The sequence below is a fragment of the Megalopta genalis genome, chromosome 13 (genome assembly GCF_051020955.1).
Source record: "Megalopta genalis isolate 19385.01 chromosome 13, iyMegGena1_principal, whole genome shotgun sequence".
NCBI classification, from domain to species: Eukaryota; Metazoa; Arthropoda; class Insecta; order Hymenoptera; family Halictidae; genus Megalopta; species Megalopta genalis.
In genome coordinates, this window is record NC_135025.1 from 10,388,495 (window position 1) to 10,403,833 (window position 15,339).

The window sequence follows — 15,339 nt, forward strand, 5'->3', positions numbered from 1 at the left end:
TTTATTATCATTATAATACAAAAATCTTAATTTCACGAATGCACGAATGTATTTTCCGCGGGCAGAGGTATCGCGCTGTCGAGAATGATAAACGTACCGTTTCTCGTCAAAGTACCCATAGACCCACAAGTAGATAAACTGGCAGAGACTGGTGATCGGAACGTAGCTTCTCGCCTAATGTAATCACTGACACGATAATCTGCCAAGATTCCAGATGCCGAGATAAAATTCTTGAATATTATATGTACTACTAACTCCAGTATTTTGCCTCGGTGATGTTAGAAATTTGATATTTCCCGCGCCGTCGTGCAGCAATTTTTTATATTCCACTTTTTTTTTCTCTTATTAGTCTGTTTATTTCTGCAGATATCAAAGTATAAATACTCCACTTGTGGCAGACAAGTGAAGCTCTCAAACTCTAAAATGATCGAACTATGGAAACTTTGTAAAAAATTAGATTCTGTTAAAATTCTTGCCCTCTCTAAATTCATCCTCAAAGATTGAAATTTCTCCCTCAAAATTCAGTTTTATTGTAGGACACTTACATTATAAAAGATGGAAATGGAAATTCTAAGATAATATCTTCGCTTGTAAATTTCAATAGGTTTGAACAGATATAAAAATCCGTAGGGTGTGTTAAGTAAATATATCGAATATATCAATAATATTTCTTTATTTCCTTTAATGGATATTGCTGTTGGTATAAGTGAAAACTCGATGCTCGTCGAGATATTTGAGAACCTTTCTAAAAACGCATTACCGCTCCATGTGCGATAACATCAAAAATCCAGTATCATTCGCTTACAATAGACTTGTTTTATTTATTTCCCCAGCCCCATAAACCTTTAACGAATCCTATGAGTCCAGTCTGGCCGCCCTTCTTGGCTTGATCTCCGAATTTCTCTCTCAAATCCGGAAACTCGACCATGTTGAAGGCCAAGTCGAAGAACAACGGTTTGCAAGGGATAGGTTTGATCCATTTATGGATGGTGGTAGTTTATAATTGGAAAATACTTTTTATTTCAATCGTTTTTTGTAAGCAGTCCAAAGTTCCTTCTTATATTCCAACCCGGCAGCTAACTTGTCTTTTGCCTCGGTGATACCTCTACCAACAACAGCTAAATCTGCTCCAGATTTTACAACAGATTCTGGAGTATTGTACTGTTGACCGAAATTGTGTGTGTCGGAACTTTGGCCGAGCTTCACTCCAGGGGTCAGCTGAACGAGACCTGGATTCGTGAATATATTCGACTGACAAACGATGCCAGCGACTATGTTCAAATTTTGTGCGATCAACACTGCGTGCCGAACGTACTCGTCATTTGTTAACGCGCCTTTAGAGGACATCTGCGCCAATAGAAAAATACCACGCGGTATTTTAAATTGTTTATATTCTTTGATATTTCGAAGGCTCAACTGGCGAAGACACTGTGGAGACTGTCAGAGGACCGTGGAAACGTATCTCAGATCTGCGGTGTACCTTATATATACTGCTTTACCATTAGCTACTTTGATATGTGTCGATTTTAATATCCCCATGTTAATCAAAAGAAAAGAGGGAAAGGCATATGGCACAAAGAAAATGATAGAAGGCCATTTTAAATTAGGAGATAATTGTGTGATCATTGAAGATGTAGTCACTAGCGGTAGCAGTATCCTAGAGACTGTAAAAACTTTAAGAAAAGAGGGTTTGAAGGTAACAGATGCTCTTGTAGTGATTGACAGAGAACAGGGTGGCAAAAAGAATATTGAAGCTAATGGTATAAACATGTGGAGTTCGTACTTGGTCACCAGTCTCTTAGCTTACCTCGTAGAAGTCGACAAGATTACACCAACGATAAGAAAAGATGTACTAAACTACTTGTCGCTATGTCAAGTTCCTGTTATCGTTAATCAAGGTAAATAACATTTTACGCTGCATCATCATTTTCTGCTTCATAGAATATTAAATAGCTTCTTTTAAAGTTCCAGAATGCAGACTGAAAATACCATTTTACTGTCGCGCTAATAAGGCTACAAACGAGATTGCATCTAAAATATTCAATCTAATGGAAACAAAAGAATCTACTTTGTGCTTGGCAGCAGACTTGACCAAAGCAGACTCTATTTTACAATTAGCAAATTTGGTAGGACCACACATTGTGGTACTAAAAACGCAGGTAGACATAGTAGAAGACATCGGCTGTGATTTTTTAAAGCGTTTGCAAGATTTGGCTAAGAAGCACGATTTTCTTTTAATGGAGGACCGGAAGTTCGCGGATATCGGCAACACAGTGTCTTTGCAATACCAAAAGGGTATTTACAAAATTGCGGAATGGACAGATATTGTTAATGTGCATGCGATAGCAGAAAAGAGCATAGTAGATGGGTTAAAAAATGCATTAGGAAATGTTAACGAACCGCGTGGTATTTTTAAATTGGTGTAGATCATATGGGGATATTAAAATTGACAGATATCAAAGTAGCTAATGGTAAAGCAGTGTAAGGTACACCACAGATTTGAGATACCTTTTTCACGGTCCTCTGACAGTCTCCACAGTGCCTTTGCCAGTTGAACCTGCGAAATATCAAAGGATATAAACAATTTAAAAATTATACAAATGACAGAGTATGCTTAATAGAATTTTTAAATTACTCATACCAAAGCTTTTGGCTGAGAGATTATTACTCTCAAGTCAAAATACACTGGTCTTTTCAAACCAACTTTGGTCACAAATTCTCCAAATTTGATCGCGTCGATCTCAAAAAGTGAAATGGCTAGCTTCTTCAATTCTACGTCCATGGCACTTGATTTTTCGCACATGATTTCTGTCTATTCAAATTAAAACACGCGTGGTCCCTGAAAGTATGATGCACAGAGCGATATTTAACCTGTTGCACATAGCTATTTTTATTTCGTATTATATTTCATTCAAGTGTACAGTTCATTTTAGAATAAGAATAAATTATACAATACGTACAGATTAATAACAATTTTAACGTTAAAGATGAGGGATTAGGTTTTCTGGCACTACGTGATCCCTTCTCACCTATGTAATCGCTTTGCTGCAGATATCAAAGTATAAATACTCCACTTGTGGCAGACAAGTGAAGCTCTCAAACTCTAAAATGATCGAACTATGGAAACTTTGTAAATAATTAGATTCTGTTAAAATTCTTGTCCTCTAAATTCATCCTCAAAGATTGAAATTTCTCCCTCAAAATTCAGTTTTATTGTAGGACACTTACATTATAAAAGATGGAAATGGAAATTCTAAGGTAATATCTTCGCTTGTAAACGAAAACATACGATTCAGCTGCAAATTTGGGAGATACATCTGATATAGCTTCAGGTTCATCCGATTCTTTTGATATAGCTTCAAATTCAGCAGAAACATATAGTTCAGCTTCAAACTCAGTCAAAACATGTGATTTGGCTTCAAATGCAGCCGAAAGTTACGATTTCTCTTCAACTTTAGCAGATTTAGATGATTTAGCTTAAGATTCAGCCGAAACTTATGACTTCTATTTCTGCCGACACATACGATTTATCTTCAAATTTATACTAAACGTACAATTTGACTTCAATTTCTGTCGAAACATACGATTCAGCTTCACATTTAGCAGATACATCTGATCTAGCTTCAGATTCACACGATTCTTATGTCATAGCTTCAAATTCTGCCGAAATATATAATTCAGCTTCAAATTCGGACTAAATGTGCGATTTGGATTCGAATTCTGCCGAAACATACGATTTATCTTCAAATTTAAACTAAACGTACGATTTGGCTTCTATTTCGGCCGAAACATACGATTAAGCTTCAAATTTAGCAGACACATCTGATTTAGCTTTAGATTCTGGCGATACATATGATATAGCTTCAAGGTCACCCGGAACATATGATTTAGCTTGGTGGATCATTGTCATGTTGTGAGACTTCCATGTCTATTCTTTCTTTTTATTCTTTGTTTTGTTTATCGCCGTCAGATGTAGACACCTCCACGTGGTTGACGATCACGTGGTTGACGATCTACAACTTATTTATCTTTAGTAGGAGGTACTAAGTAATAGTATTGACAACCAAATTATTAGATATTGAGAGCTATTGCTCGATGAAGATAAGTATCTATAGGTTGACTCTGAAAGAGATGGCTCGTTACATGGTGGAGCATGATAAAACTCTCGGCAGTTGGTGTCGTTAGCATTGGAGATAAATCTAGATGATGATATCTCATGTTTAGCTGATCTTGAAGGTTCTTGATCCTTTATTCTAAATCTTGGAGGGAGATGGGTCAGCTGATGATACCGTAGCACTAAGACGGCAGTAAAAATCCGCTCTTGATTCTTGAAAGTCTTCTCTATTATACATACCTTATATGTTACATAGATTTTCTTTATCCTCTATAAGCAAGGCGTTAATCGCAGGCGATGGTGTGTCCTAAGTTTTCTGTTGGTTGGTTTTTTGGAGCGGTTCTTTTTTACAATCAATTAAAAGGTTTTATTATTATTATTAAGTAAGATTAAAATAGAAAAGAATATAAAAATAGTTTGTGAATAGGCAAAAGAAAATGATATGAAGATAAACACTAATAAATGCGGATTAATAAACTGGAATAGAGATATAACTTGTCCTTTAACCGTCTTTAAAACTCCGTTTGGTGATATTAATGAAATTATGGAATATAAGTACCTTGGTATCAAAATAAACAATAAGGCTATGGAAGAAGATATAGTAAAAGGAGGAGCTTCAAGACGAAAGGCTGCTCTGCAAGTCTTAAGTATGCGATTAAGAAATTCGAAAATAAATATACTACTGAGAAGTATGCTAATAAAATCAGTTCTGATTCCCATAATGTTTTATGGAAAAGAAGTATGGGGAATGTCTTCCCTAAGAGCTGGTATGATAACAAGAGTGGTTAGAAAGAGTTTTCATATTCTCTTCAAAAGTTTAAATGTTGCACTAGGAAGGATCTTGGAGGAGCTAAGAATCTCAGATATGCTGACAAAAGTATGTATAGGCCGCCTTAGGGCGCTAGAAAAATGGAAGAATAGTAAAATGATAGCGGCTGATGTAATAAAAAATCCGTTTAAAAAGAAAAAACAACCTTGACGACAAAAACTGAAAGGTCGGTCAAACGTCATCTGCCAAATGACATAATGAGCAAAAATAATGCTGAAAAAAAACAAATAGTGTGTGAACTGTTTAGAAGACTATGGCAGATCGCTTCGCAATCAAATACAATTTAAATAAATAGTACATCGGGATTATATATACTGACGAAAGCAAGATGCAACATGACAAAATGGTCACGCGCACTGGCAAAATGTAAATATATTGATGAATGCTATACTGAAAGGTGTCTAGGATGTAATACCGAAATGTGTATAACCATGTTTGACATGTTAATTGCGACAGGGGTCACTGTTTGAATTGACGATGGTAATAATACAAAATTTTAGATATTGACATTTGTTTTAAATTATATATATTTCTATCGATTTGGGCGCACCGGTCACCGGTGATCCCCGTGGCATTCAACGCGCATTCATCTTTTCTATTATTTCATACTTTATATGTTATATAGATTTTTTTATTCTTTATAAGAAAGGCGTTAATCGAAGGCGGTCATGTGTCCTAAGTTCTTTGTCGGTTGGTTTTTTAGAGTAATTCTTTTTTTTTACAATTAATTAAAAGGTTTTATTATCACCGTCACCGTCACCGTCACCGTCGTCACCGTCACCGTCACCGTCGTCACCGTCGTCACCGTCGTCACCGTCGTCACCGTCGTCACCGTCACCGTCACTATTATTATTATTATTATTATTATTATTATTATCATCGAAACAGCAATCCTAAGAAAGAAATATCCAAAGTCAAAATTGTCGTCCCTACAAAAGAAATTACAAACATTATCACAAGATAAGTTTTGGCTAATTTACGAATATTTGAATGCGATTAAAGCGGTTATTGCTGAAATCTCAGCTTGCCATGGATGGTCACAAGAAGAAGAGACAGTCAGAATGAAAGAAGCATTTTTGACAGACCTTTCACTCCAGACGAGACTAGCCATGGATGAATATGGCATCTAGGAATTTGACGATACACTGGAAAAAATTCAATCAACGGAGAAAATACTATTGGAGGTTTAAGAAGATGAGTCCCGAGATCTCCAACCCGAATTTGACACAGGCTCTAAAGATTCATTCATTTCAAAAAAGTTCGTAAAAACAAAGCATTTGGAAACAAAACCACTCGAAAGGGAAAAACAAGTACAAAGTGCTAACGGCCAAACATCAGTCATAAGCACTTTTGTTGAGGAAGAAACATCATTTAATGGACAGCCAGATGGTTGTGTTAAGCAGCGCTTCCTTGTATTTTATAATCTATCCCAGGAAAGTATCTTAGGTAACGATTTTCTATCTAAGAATAACGCTGTAATAGACTTTAAACATGGACAGATTATATTGAACAAGTTAGTTTTTGAGTTTAAGAGGGAAGCATTCCAAAACGCACTTCATAATCTAGATGCATAACTTTTAGACAAGGTTGACCTATGCACAATCCACGATAAAGAACAAGTAGAGACGCTAGAACAACTGATTTCAAATTTTAAAAGTTCGAATCCACTTATAGGAATCATTAAAACTGAGCAATGCGAAATAAACCTTCAACCAAATGCATCTGAATCTTATAATCTTCCTATAAAAGCGGAAAAAGACGTTCGAAACGAGATCAATAGATTATTTACACTTAACATTGTCAGAAAAAGAAGATCTACTTTTGCAAGCCCAGCTTTTCCAATATTAAAGAAAAATGGTACAATTCGCCTAGTTATTGACTACAGGAAATTAAACAAGTATAGGATCAAGGATCTTTTTCCTTTTCCATCGGTCGAAAGACAATGCAGAACCTGAAGGGAGCAACAAAATTTTCACAAATAGTTCTTAACATGGGTTATCTCCAGATGCCAATAAAAGAATCAGACATCTACAAGACAGCATTTGTCTTGTCTTTTGGACAATTTGAGAACACATTTGGGTTAACTAATGCCCCAAGAATTTTCCAGCGAGCGATGACGGATATTTTCTATGATATTCCTTTTGTAAGAATATTTACTTTTAGACGATATTTTAATCTTCAGTAAGGATACTCTGAGGATCATATTTTTCATGTCCGCAGTGTTCTTCAAAAACTAAAAGCCCATGGAGTCAGTATTAACTATGAAAGAAGCAGCTTTCTAAAAGATGAAGTAACTTATTTAGGACATACTGTATCAAAAGAAGGAATATGACCTGATATCTCGCGGATTGATCAACTCAAAGATCCAGACCCAAAGAATGTCAAAGAATTACGTTCCTTACTTGGAATCATCAATTGGTACCGACCCTTTATCCCAAATCTCAGTAATCTTTTAGTCCCCATACACAATAAACTAGGGAAGAAAGCAACCTTTACATGGACATCACAAGACCGCGATACTATCATCTCGATTATAAAAACAATCAAAGAACGAACATTACTCCACCAGCCATACTTCAACCATTCGACATATATACTGATGCATCAGATTTTGCAATTGGTGCGGTGCTAGAACAAAAACAACGTCCAATAGTAAATCCTTAAGTTCTGCTGAAATTAAGTACACTACCGTGGACAAGGAATGCCTAGCGAAACATTATTTTGTTATCAAAGATTAGAATATACATCGACAATAAAAATGGCTCTTTTCCATTATAGGCCATTATAAAAAATGTGTAGCATCCCCTTATAAAAATGTCAAAAAAAGGCAAAAATAACAAGGATAATTGAAAATCTTTACACTGACGAAATGATTAAATAATTGAAACTTAGCAACAACTTTTTTGCTAATCTTAAACATCAAGGTGAACTAGAGATGATTAAATTTTGTGCAAGCATCGGATTATTGAAAAATGAGATGCATTGTAAAGCATGTGCAAGCCTAATGCATCTAGTTTTCAGAAAAAGAACCGTAGATAAGTATATATGGACTTGTAGCTTTCTTTGTAGAGTGGAATTGTCCGTTAGACATCTTTCTGTTTCTAATGAGCTTAGAGTCGATATATATATATATATATATATATATATATATATATATATATATATATATATATATATATATTTATATCCAATTCTTAAAACTCTGGTGTAACGACGCTTTACAGCGTTTTATTGCCGAAGAACTAGAGCTCAGTAATAAAACGATTTTTTCATGGTGCTTAGATTTAAGACAAGCAATCCCAAATGGATTGGTTGAAAGCACTAATACTATAGAGGGCATCGATGAAAATGGAAATAGTAAACTTGTAGAGATTAATGAATCTTTCTTTTTTAGAAGAAAGTACAATAGAGGTCGCCACAGGGAAGCTCAGTGGGTATTTTATACGAATTTGTTTTTAAAAGAAAGTATAAGAGACAAGGGCGCTTTAATAACTTGCTAGTTTTTTTAAAATATCAAAATTATAATGATTAAACCATTTTATTCTATTTTTTTTTCTATTCTTTTATAACGGTCTATGATGGAATTAAGCCAATTTTTCTATAAAAGTAAATGTGTATAACACAATTTGAGAATGATTTGTTCATTTTTTTAAAATGTCATTATTTCAACAATTTAGTCTTTCTATGTTATTTTTGCTGTTTTCCATTTTTTTAAATTTTGTCCATTTTTTTACAAATTTTTTATAACGGCCTATATTTCTTATAACGGTCTATAATAAAAAAAGAGCCATAAAAACATGACCTTTGACACACCCAGCACAAACAACAGAGTCCAGAGATGGAAACTATTACTATCAGAATATAATGTGGAAATTATTCATATAAAAGGATCCCAAAATAGTGTCGCTGACGGACTTTCAAAAACCTTGGTATTAAGTACTATAAGAAACCATTGCGTTTTGTCAGTGTTGTTATAATTATAGACTCTAAGGATATTTATTTAAAATATTAAAATACTCAACAGTCAGAAAAGGAAATACATCAAGCTCAGAGAGCTAGTGGTACAACCAAGGATAACATAAGAAATGGAAGATTAACCATACGCCATACACAAAACGGATATAATCTTGCTTGTGATAACAAAGAGAAAATTGTGATTCCTAAGGATTATATTAATACACTGCTACACCAGGTACATACCTACCTAGGACATCCAGGAGAACGTAAGCTATACTACATAATTAAAAATTATATTTTTATTTCCTCGATACGAAGACACGTAGCTTTATACACTGCAAGCTGCATACCTTGCCAAGAAGGAAAGAATCATAAGGCCAACTACGGTAAGTTAATTGGTTGGCTGTCACCCAAGGAACCCTTCAAACATGTTTTTTCAGACATCTATGGACCGTATATTTATTCTTTAAAGTCTCAGTCTAAGGTTTTTCTTATAACCTTTACGGACCTTTTTTCTCGGTGGCCAGAAATTTATAGATTGAAGATAATTACGAGTAAAGAAGTCCAGAAACACCTAAAAACCTGGATACAGCGTCACGGAAAATCCAGATCTTTACTAACAGATCAAGGACGACAATACATTTCAAAAGACTTTAAACGCTTTCTTACTTCACATAACATTAAGCACAGACAATCTTTAGCATACAACCCTACTGAAAATAGCATTTCGGAACGCATAAATCAAACCATTACTAACATACTACGAATTGAGTTACAAGTAAGTTTAAAACATGCACTCTCTAAAATAAATAATTCATTACAACTTACTAATCATCGAATATTAGGATTCTCTCCATATGAGATGAAATTCACACGTATTTTCGTAATACACACGTAATTTCATCAAACGATGAAATTTTTTAAGAAACTTGAAGCTACGAATAAAGCATGTCTTAAACAAAGAAATACAAATCAAAAGGAGTATAAATCCAAACCTGAGAAACCTTGGACAGGCTCCTGGATAGTGAAGGGGGTAGATTTTAACACAAACAGAATTCAACTATTAGTAAACAGACAGCTCAGATGGATTTATAAAATTTAATTAAACACAACTTTTCTTCTATACCTACACATTCTTTATTCACGACCTATCTCCTGAACAAGAATCGTTCAGAGGTAAGGTCCGTCAGTATTAATATTTCTTTGATTCATTTGAGTAACTAGAAGAAGTCTGTGCTAAAAAATTATGACTATTCAGACCATATTTCTTAATAATACAATTCTTTACTTTAAAAATTCTATAAAAAAATATATCAGAATTTAATTTTTAAATTAGGGATGGTAAATATTAGGTAGCCAGAAGTTTTCAAGGGCTAATATTGGACTTAAATTTGGGCAAAATAGAGTTCGTTGGTCTAATTAGGCCTAACAACAATCATTAAAGTCAATATTTAATTCAAAAATCGTTTTCACAAGGCAAAATAACTCTAATCTGGCCGTCACAAATATTTTTTTAATCTAATTTTGCCCTGAAATAAAAATATTTGCGCATCTCTGTTTCATATTGGCCTTCATAGTCATTGAATTACATTTTTCGTTATTTTTATAACCGTTATCAAATGAAAGCTAGAGGATAAAAAGATTTTATTCAACAATAAACTTTAAATACTTAGATATAAAATGAGGCTGGCATTAATATTTTTTTTAAACCTTCAAATTAATTTTTTATAGAAATCTTCTGTTTTAACTTTATTTACTTCAAATTTAAAATTCCTTTAAGCATTTTATGTTTTATATAACCATTTTTATGGAAAATATTATTTTATTTCGCCTTATAATTTTATGTATTATATATATTTTCAGATTTAATTCGTTTTTTTAGATGTAAATTAACACTAAAAATACCAAATGGTGCTAAATAATTATTTTTTAATTATTTTAAGAATAGAATTAATTAAATACGTCAAATTTGTAGCAATTTTTTTTAATATTCTAAAACATTTTATATGTTAAATTTTTAAACGAAATAAATTAAAATAAAAAAATTTATTGATCCAAGATGGTTTGTATGTATGTAAATAAACAAAGTAATTAAAGATGCTTCGGTGATTTTAATAATTTAGATGCGTACATTTTATTTTCAACTTTATTTCAAAAATTTCTTCGAGTAATTTGAATAAATATTTGACATATTTTTTTATGTTTCATTTGTCTTCTTTTTCTTTTAAAAACAATTCTTCTCTTGCTTGTTTAAAATAGTTTTCATAAGTTTTTAGACTAAAATTGCTATTACTCTTTAAGCAAAATAAAAAACACGCGAAAACTCCAGTATACATGTTTTCAAAAAGTTATACATTATCATCAAAAATATTTGGATAGTTCAAGCCTCGATATTGAGATAGTATTGCCCTGACAATCACTTCGTCCATTACTATACACAATTCTAAAAACTTTTTCATCAGCTTTCCAGTTTCCCCGAGCTGTTCTAAATTATAAAAAATGTACTGTTTCAAATCATTTAAACATTTTAAATGTAAATAATATGATGAAGCTGTACTTGAAGAACTACTATAAGATATGTTTGTCTTTCCAAAATAAATCCTATGATATAAAAAGTTTTTCAAAAGTTTGACAATTTCTTCATTATCTATATATGGAAACAAACTAAAAAGCTTTTCATCACCCCAATAAACATTTCCGTTATCATAAATATCATTTCTGGAAGTTTTTGGTTCGTTTCTGTTATCTCTCGTAAAGAATTTGTGTACCACACTGTGTGTTTCCACACTGAAAGAAGAATTCTGATCATTGCTCGATGGCCAGGGTCTGAAAAATATATCTAGGACTTTAGAGGTTGAATTATCTTGCTTACTTGTCGATGGACCTGTATTTTCGAAAAACATCATCTTTTTCGCACAATTATTCGGCTCTATTTCTCCACCATAATCGACGCAAACACCTATTTCTTTTTTATAGTTGTCGTTTTCTTTTGAAGTTGCAATAACAAGCCCAATAAATGTAATATATAATTTATACATGATAGGTTTGTGTTAAAAATAATGTATACATATTGGAAATGATAATAATTTATCATTCAATTGATGTAATTGATATTTAATAAATATTGATCCATAAATATTTTCAAAAATATTTCTTTTAGGTCGATAAAAGCCATAGTAAAATTAAAAACAATAAGGCATTATGTTCTCGTTAAAAAAAAATATTTTTTGAAAAGAAAGTCTTTAAATTCTATCTTTTCAAAAATTTCAATCAAATTTCATAAAAAAAACAGAAAATAGGTTTATATATTTGTTATTTCTTAAAAAACAAGTTCTGTGTTTATAAAAGCAATGAAAAATAAATTTACTAAACTATATGTTTATAAAGAGGTTTTATAATCTGTGAAAATTTTTATTATAGAAATTATTTTTTAAAAAGTTTAATCATTTATAATTAATTAAATTTATCAATTTACCCATGCACAATCCAGGATACTCAGGATGATCCTGGAAAGACTTACTATGGACAGACGGCGGGGCTTCGCTCTTGAGGAAGGCGATCAGGTGCTAGACGTTGGTGGCAAAGGAGGCATTACGATAGGGGTGCGTGAATCTGCTAATGATGATTGACGGATTGACTTACATAAATGTTTTAATATACCCAATAAACTTGTCTTTCTCAATTTACCTATTTTTGATTAATTTGTCAAAGTTTAAATTATTGAAATTTAGTTAAAAGTTTAGTTGTGTTCAGAATTGCTTTTATGAACATTTAAGTAGTAATGGTATTCGAAAGCGCTGCTAAAATTTGTATACAATTTATCAACATTTATCGTAGACTTTTTTTGTTTTTTTAATATGATAATGGTCTTGCATTTAATGAGGGCAGGTTTATAAAAACAGAAATAATATATTTATGAATACAGATTGAAAAAAAACTTTTAACTTTTTGCAAAGGAGTTAAAATTATTAAACATAGACTCTAAAAACCATGTTTGTTGCAGAGTTATGATGATTGATAGATGCTATGCAATACACTTAATAAAAAATGGAAGGTGAGGGGTTGGTTTTAGGACATGTAAAAACACATATTTAATATTCGAAAATATTTTTTTCCACAAATTTAACCCTTTGCACTCCAGGGCTCCAAAGCGGGGCCATTTAAAAACTACAACTTTTATCTGTTTCATCATATGAACGAAAGACAGTATTTTTAAGCATATATAAATCAAAATAAGTTTTTTACACTTACTTATAATCTTAAAACATCGTTTATTACGATTAACCTTTTTTTTTACAATTTGTAAAATCCGCATTGGAATATATCTTAGGTTCAATCTTGTAAAATTTACAATAATTTGATACATTGACTAAGAAAATAGCATTGAATCTGTTTAATGCTACATATACCTTAAAATACCTATAAATCAAAAACTCTAAAAAAATCAAATGACATATTAAAATAATTACGAGCAAACTTAAATCTTATATAAATACAAAATAACGTTTTAATACAGAAATAGCATTTTCTTTGCTTTGTAATGTTCAAGGATATTATTTAAAACAAAGTTATTATTTAAAAAACATTTCGAGTGCAAAGGGCTAAAGTAATAATTTCAACTATTATACTTATTATATGGTTATATTTTATGGATGTAAAGTTCAAATATATTTCAACTGATATGAAAAAAAAAATATATTAAAAGAATAATTTTTGAATGGAATTTGTATATTATGACACCGTCCGAATGCTTCAATTTTTATATTTTAAAATAATTTTAAGGTATTTTTTAATTTATTTTTTTTGCCCCACCCCCAATTATCAATATATTTGTTACGAATACAAATAAAATAATATAAAGTTCATAAGAATGATATTTTAGATGTGAGAAAAGTCATAATATATCATATCTCATAGAAAATGTTACATACAGCAGAGATTTTGAATTGAAATTACAAAACCAGTCACTTTGACTGGTCTGGTAAATCGAGTGTTATTTTACAGTAAGATTTGACTATTTACAAGAACCACAATTTAACATAGAAAAAATTTTTTTTATAGACAAAACAGCAACATCTAAGATATACTCAATCACAAAAATCATACTAATACTTATTTACATTTATATTATTTTTACGATTAATTTATATCAAATCAAAAATATTTTTATTTAAATTTAGTTTATACCGTTAATTCCAACTCCTTGCGGACCTTGTAGAGCAGGGTGGCCAGCCCAAATGGTTTCGAGGGCCATTTTTACTTTACAAAACTGCATCGTGGGCCGCACTTAATAAAAACTTGTGAAAATCGTTAAATAAATATAAAACGATACATAAATAGCTATAATTCTGAAAAAAAACATGCGGCGTTTTTTGTAGGATAATCGTATTATTTAAATTTTTACTTTTTTCTTCTTCTTATAAAAAATCTATTTATTTAAAACAAACTTAAATTTTACAGAAGAAATTTAAAAAAATCAATTGGATTATAATTCTTATGATTATATCTTTTTTTCGTAATTAAATCTCTCTGAGATTCATACATCGAAAATGAAAATGATTTATTGTCATCATAATTTTTTATAGCGTTACAGATAATATCTCTTGGTTTTTCCATTGTACTTAGTGCTCGCTTCATTAAGACTGATTCATTATACTCCATTATATTTTTTAAAAAATTTTCAAGAAGGGTCCAAAAGCAATACATAGTTAGTTTTACAAAAAGGGGAAATACAAAAGGGGTCGAATGAATGATTTTTAAATTTATATTATATTTAGTCTTACAAAAGGGGAAAATTAAAAAGGGGTAAATATACATTTTCCTATCTGTAAGTAGATGATTTTGGTTATCTTACAATTATTCTGAACGTGTTTTCTTGTAAAATTTTTAGTAAACTAACATTTTTTTCATTAGTTTGTTCGTAATTATTTAAAAAAAAATAACAGCAATTTTATAATCCTTTATTAAATCCTTTGTTATATATATATATAGCTTGATTTAGCATAACTATAAATTTTTGAGAAGAATATTAAAACTGTAAAGGATAAAATATTTAAAAATGTTTCTGTTTTTTTTGGTAAATCAAGTTCTAGATATCATTACTACGCAAAATATTTTTTTTACTGCACAGTAGCTTAATGTTTATAATCATTATTAATACATGTTAACTGTGCACTTTTATCTGGCTCTTTAAAAAAATATTTTACAAAAATTTAAATTAATTCCTCTTAACCTTAAAAAGGTTGCTAACCTCTGGTTTAATTAATGGATATAACAATAATTTATCATAAATTTAAAAAAAAAAAAAAAGAATATTTTTATCCACTAGGCTTTAAGATTTAAAAAATCAGAGAATATTTAATAGTTTTAAGTGAATTCCTAAAATACTTTGCCTTTTATACATATAATCCATCATATAATACATTATATTCTCACTAGT

General features: G+C 31.2%; 1 pseudogene; it reads left to right on the top strand.

Moving 5' to 3' along the window:
- Nucleotides 1–926: 926 nt before the first annotated feature.
- Nucleotides 927–2,426, top strand: LOC143260478 (uridine 5'-monophosphate synthase pseudogene; annotated as a pseudogene).
- Nucleotides 2,427–15,339: the final 12,913 nt, after the last annotated feature.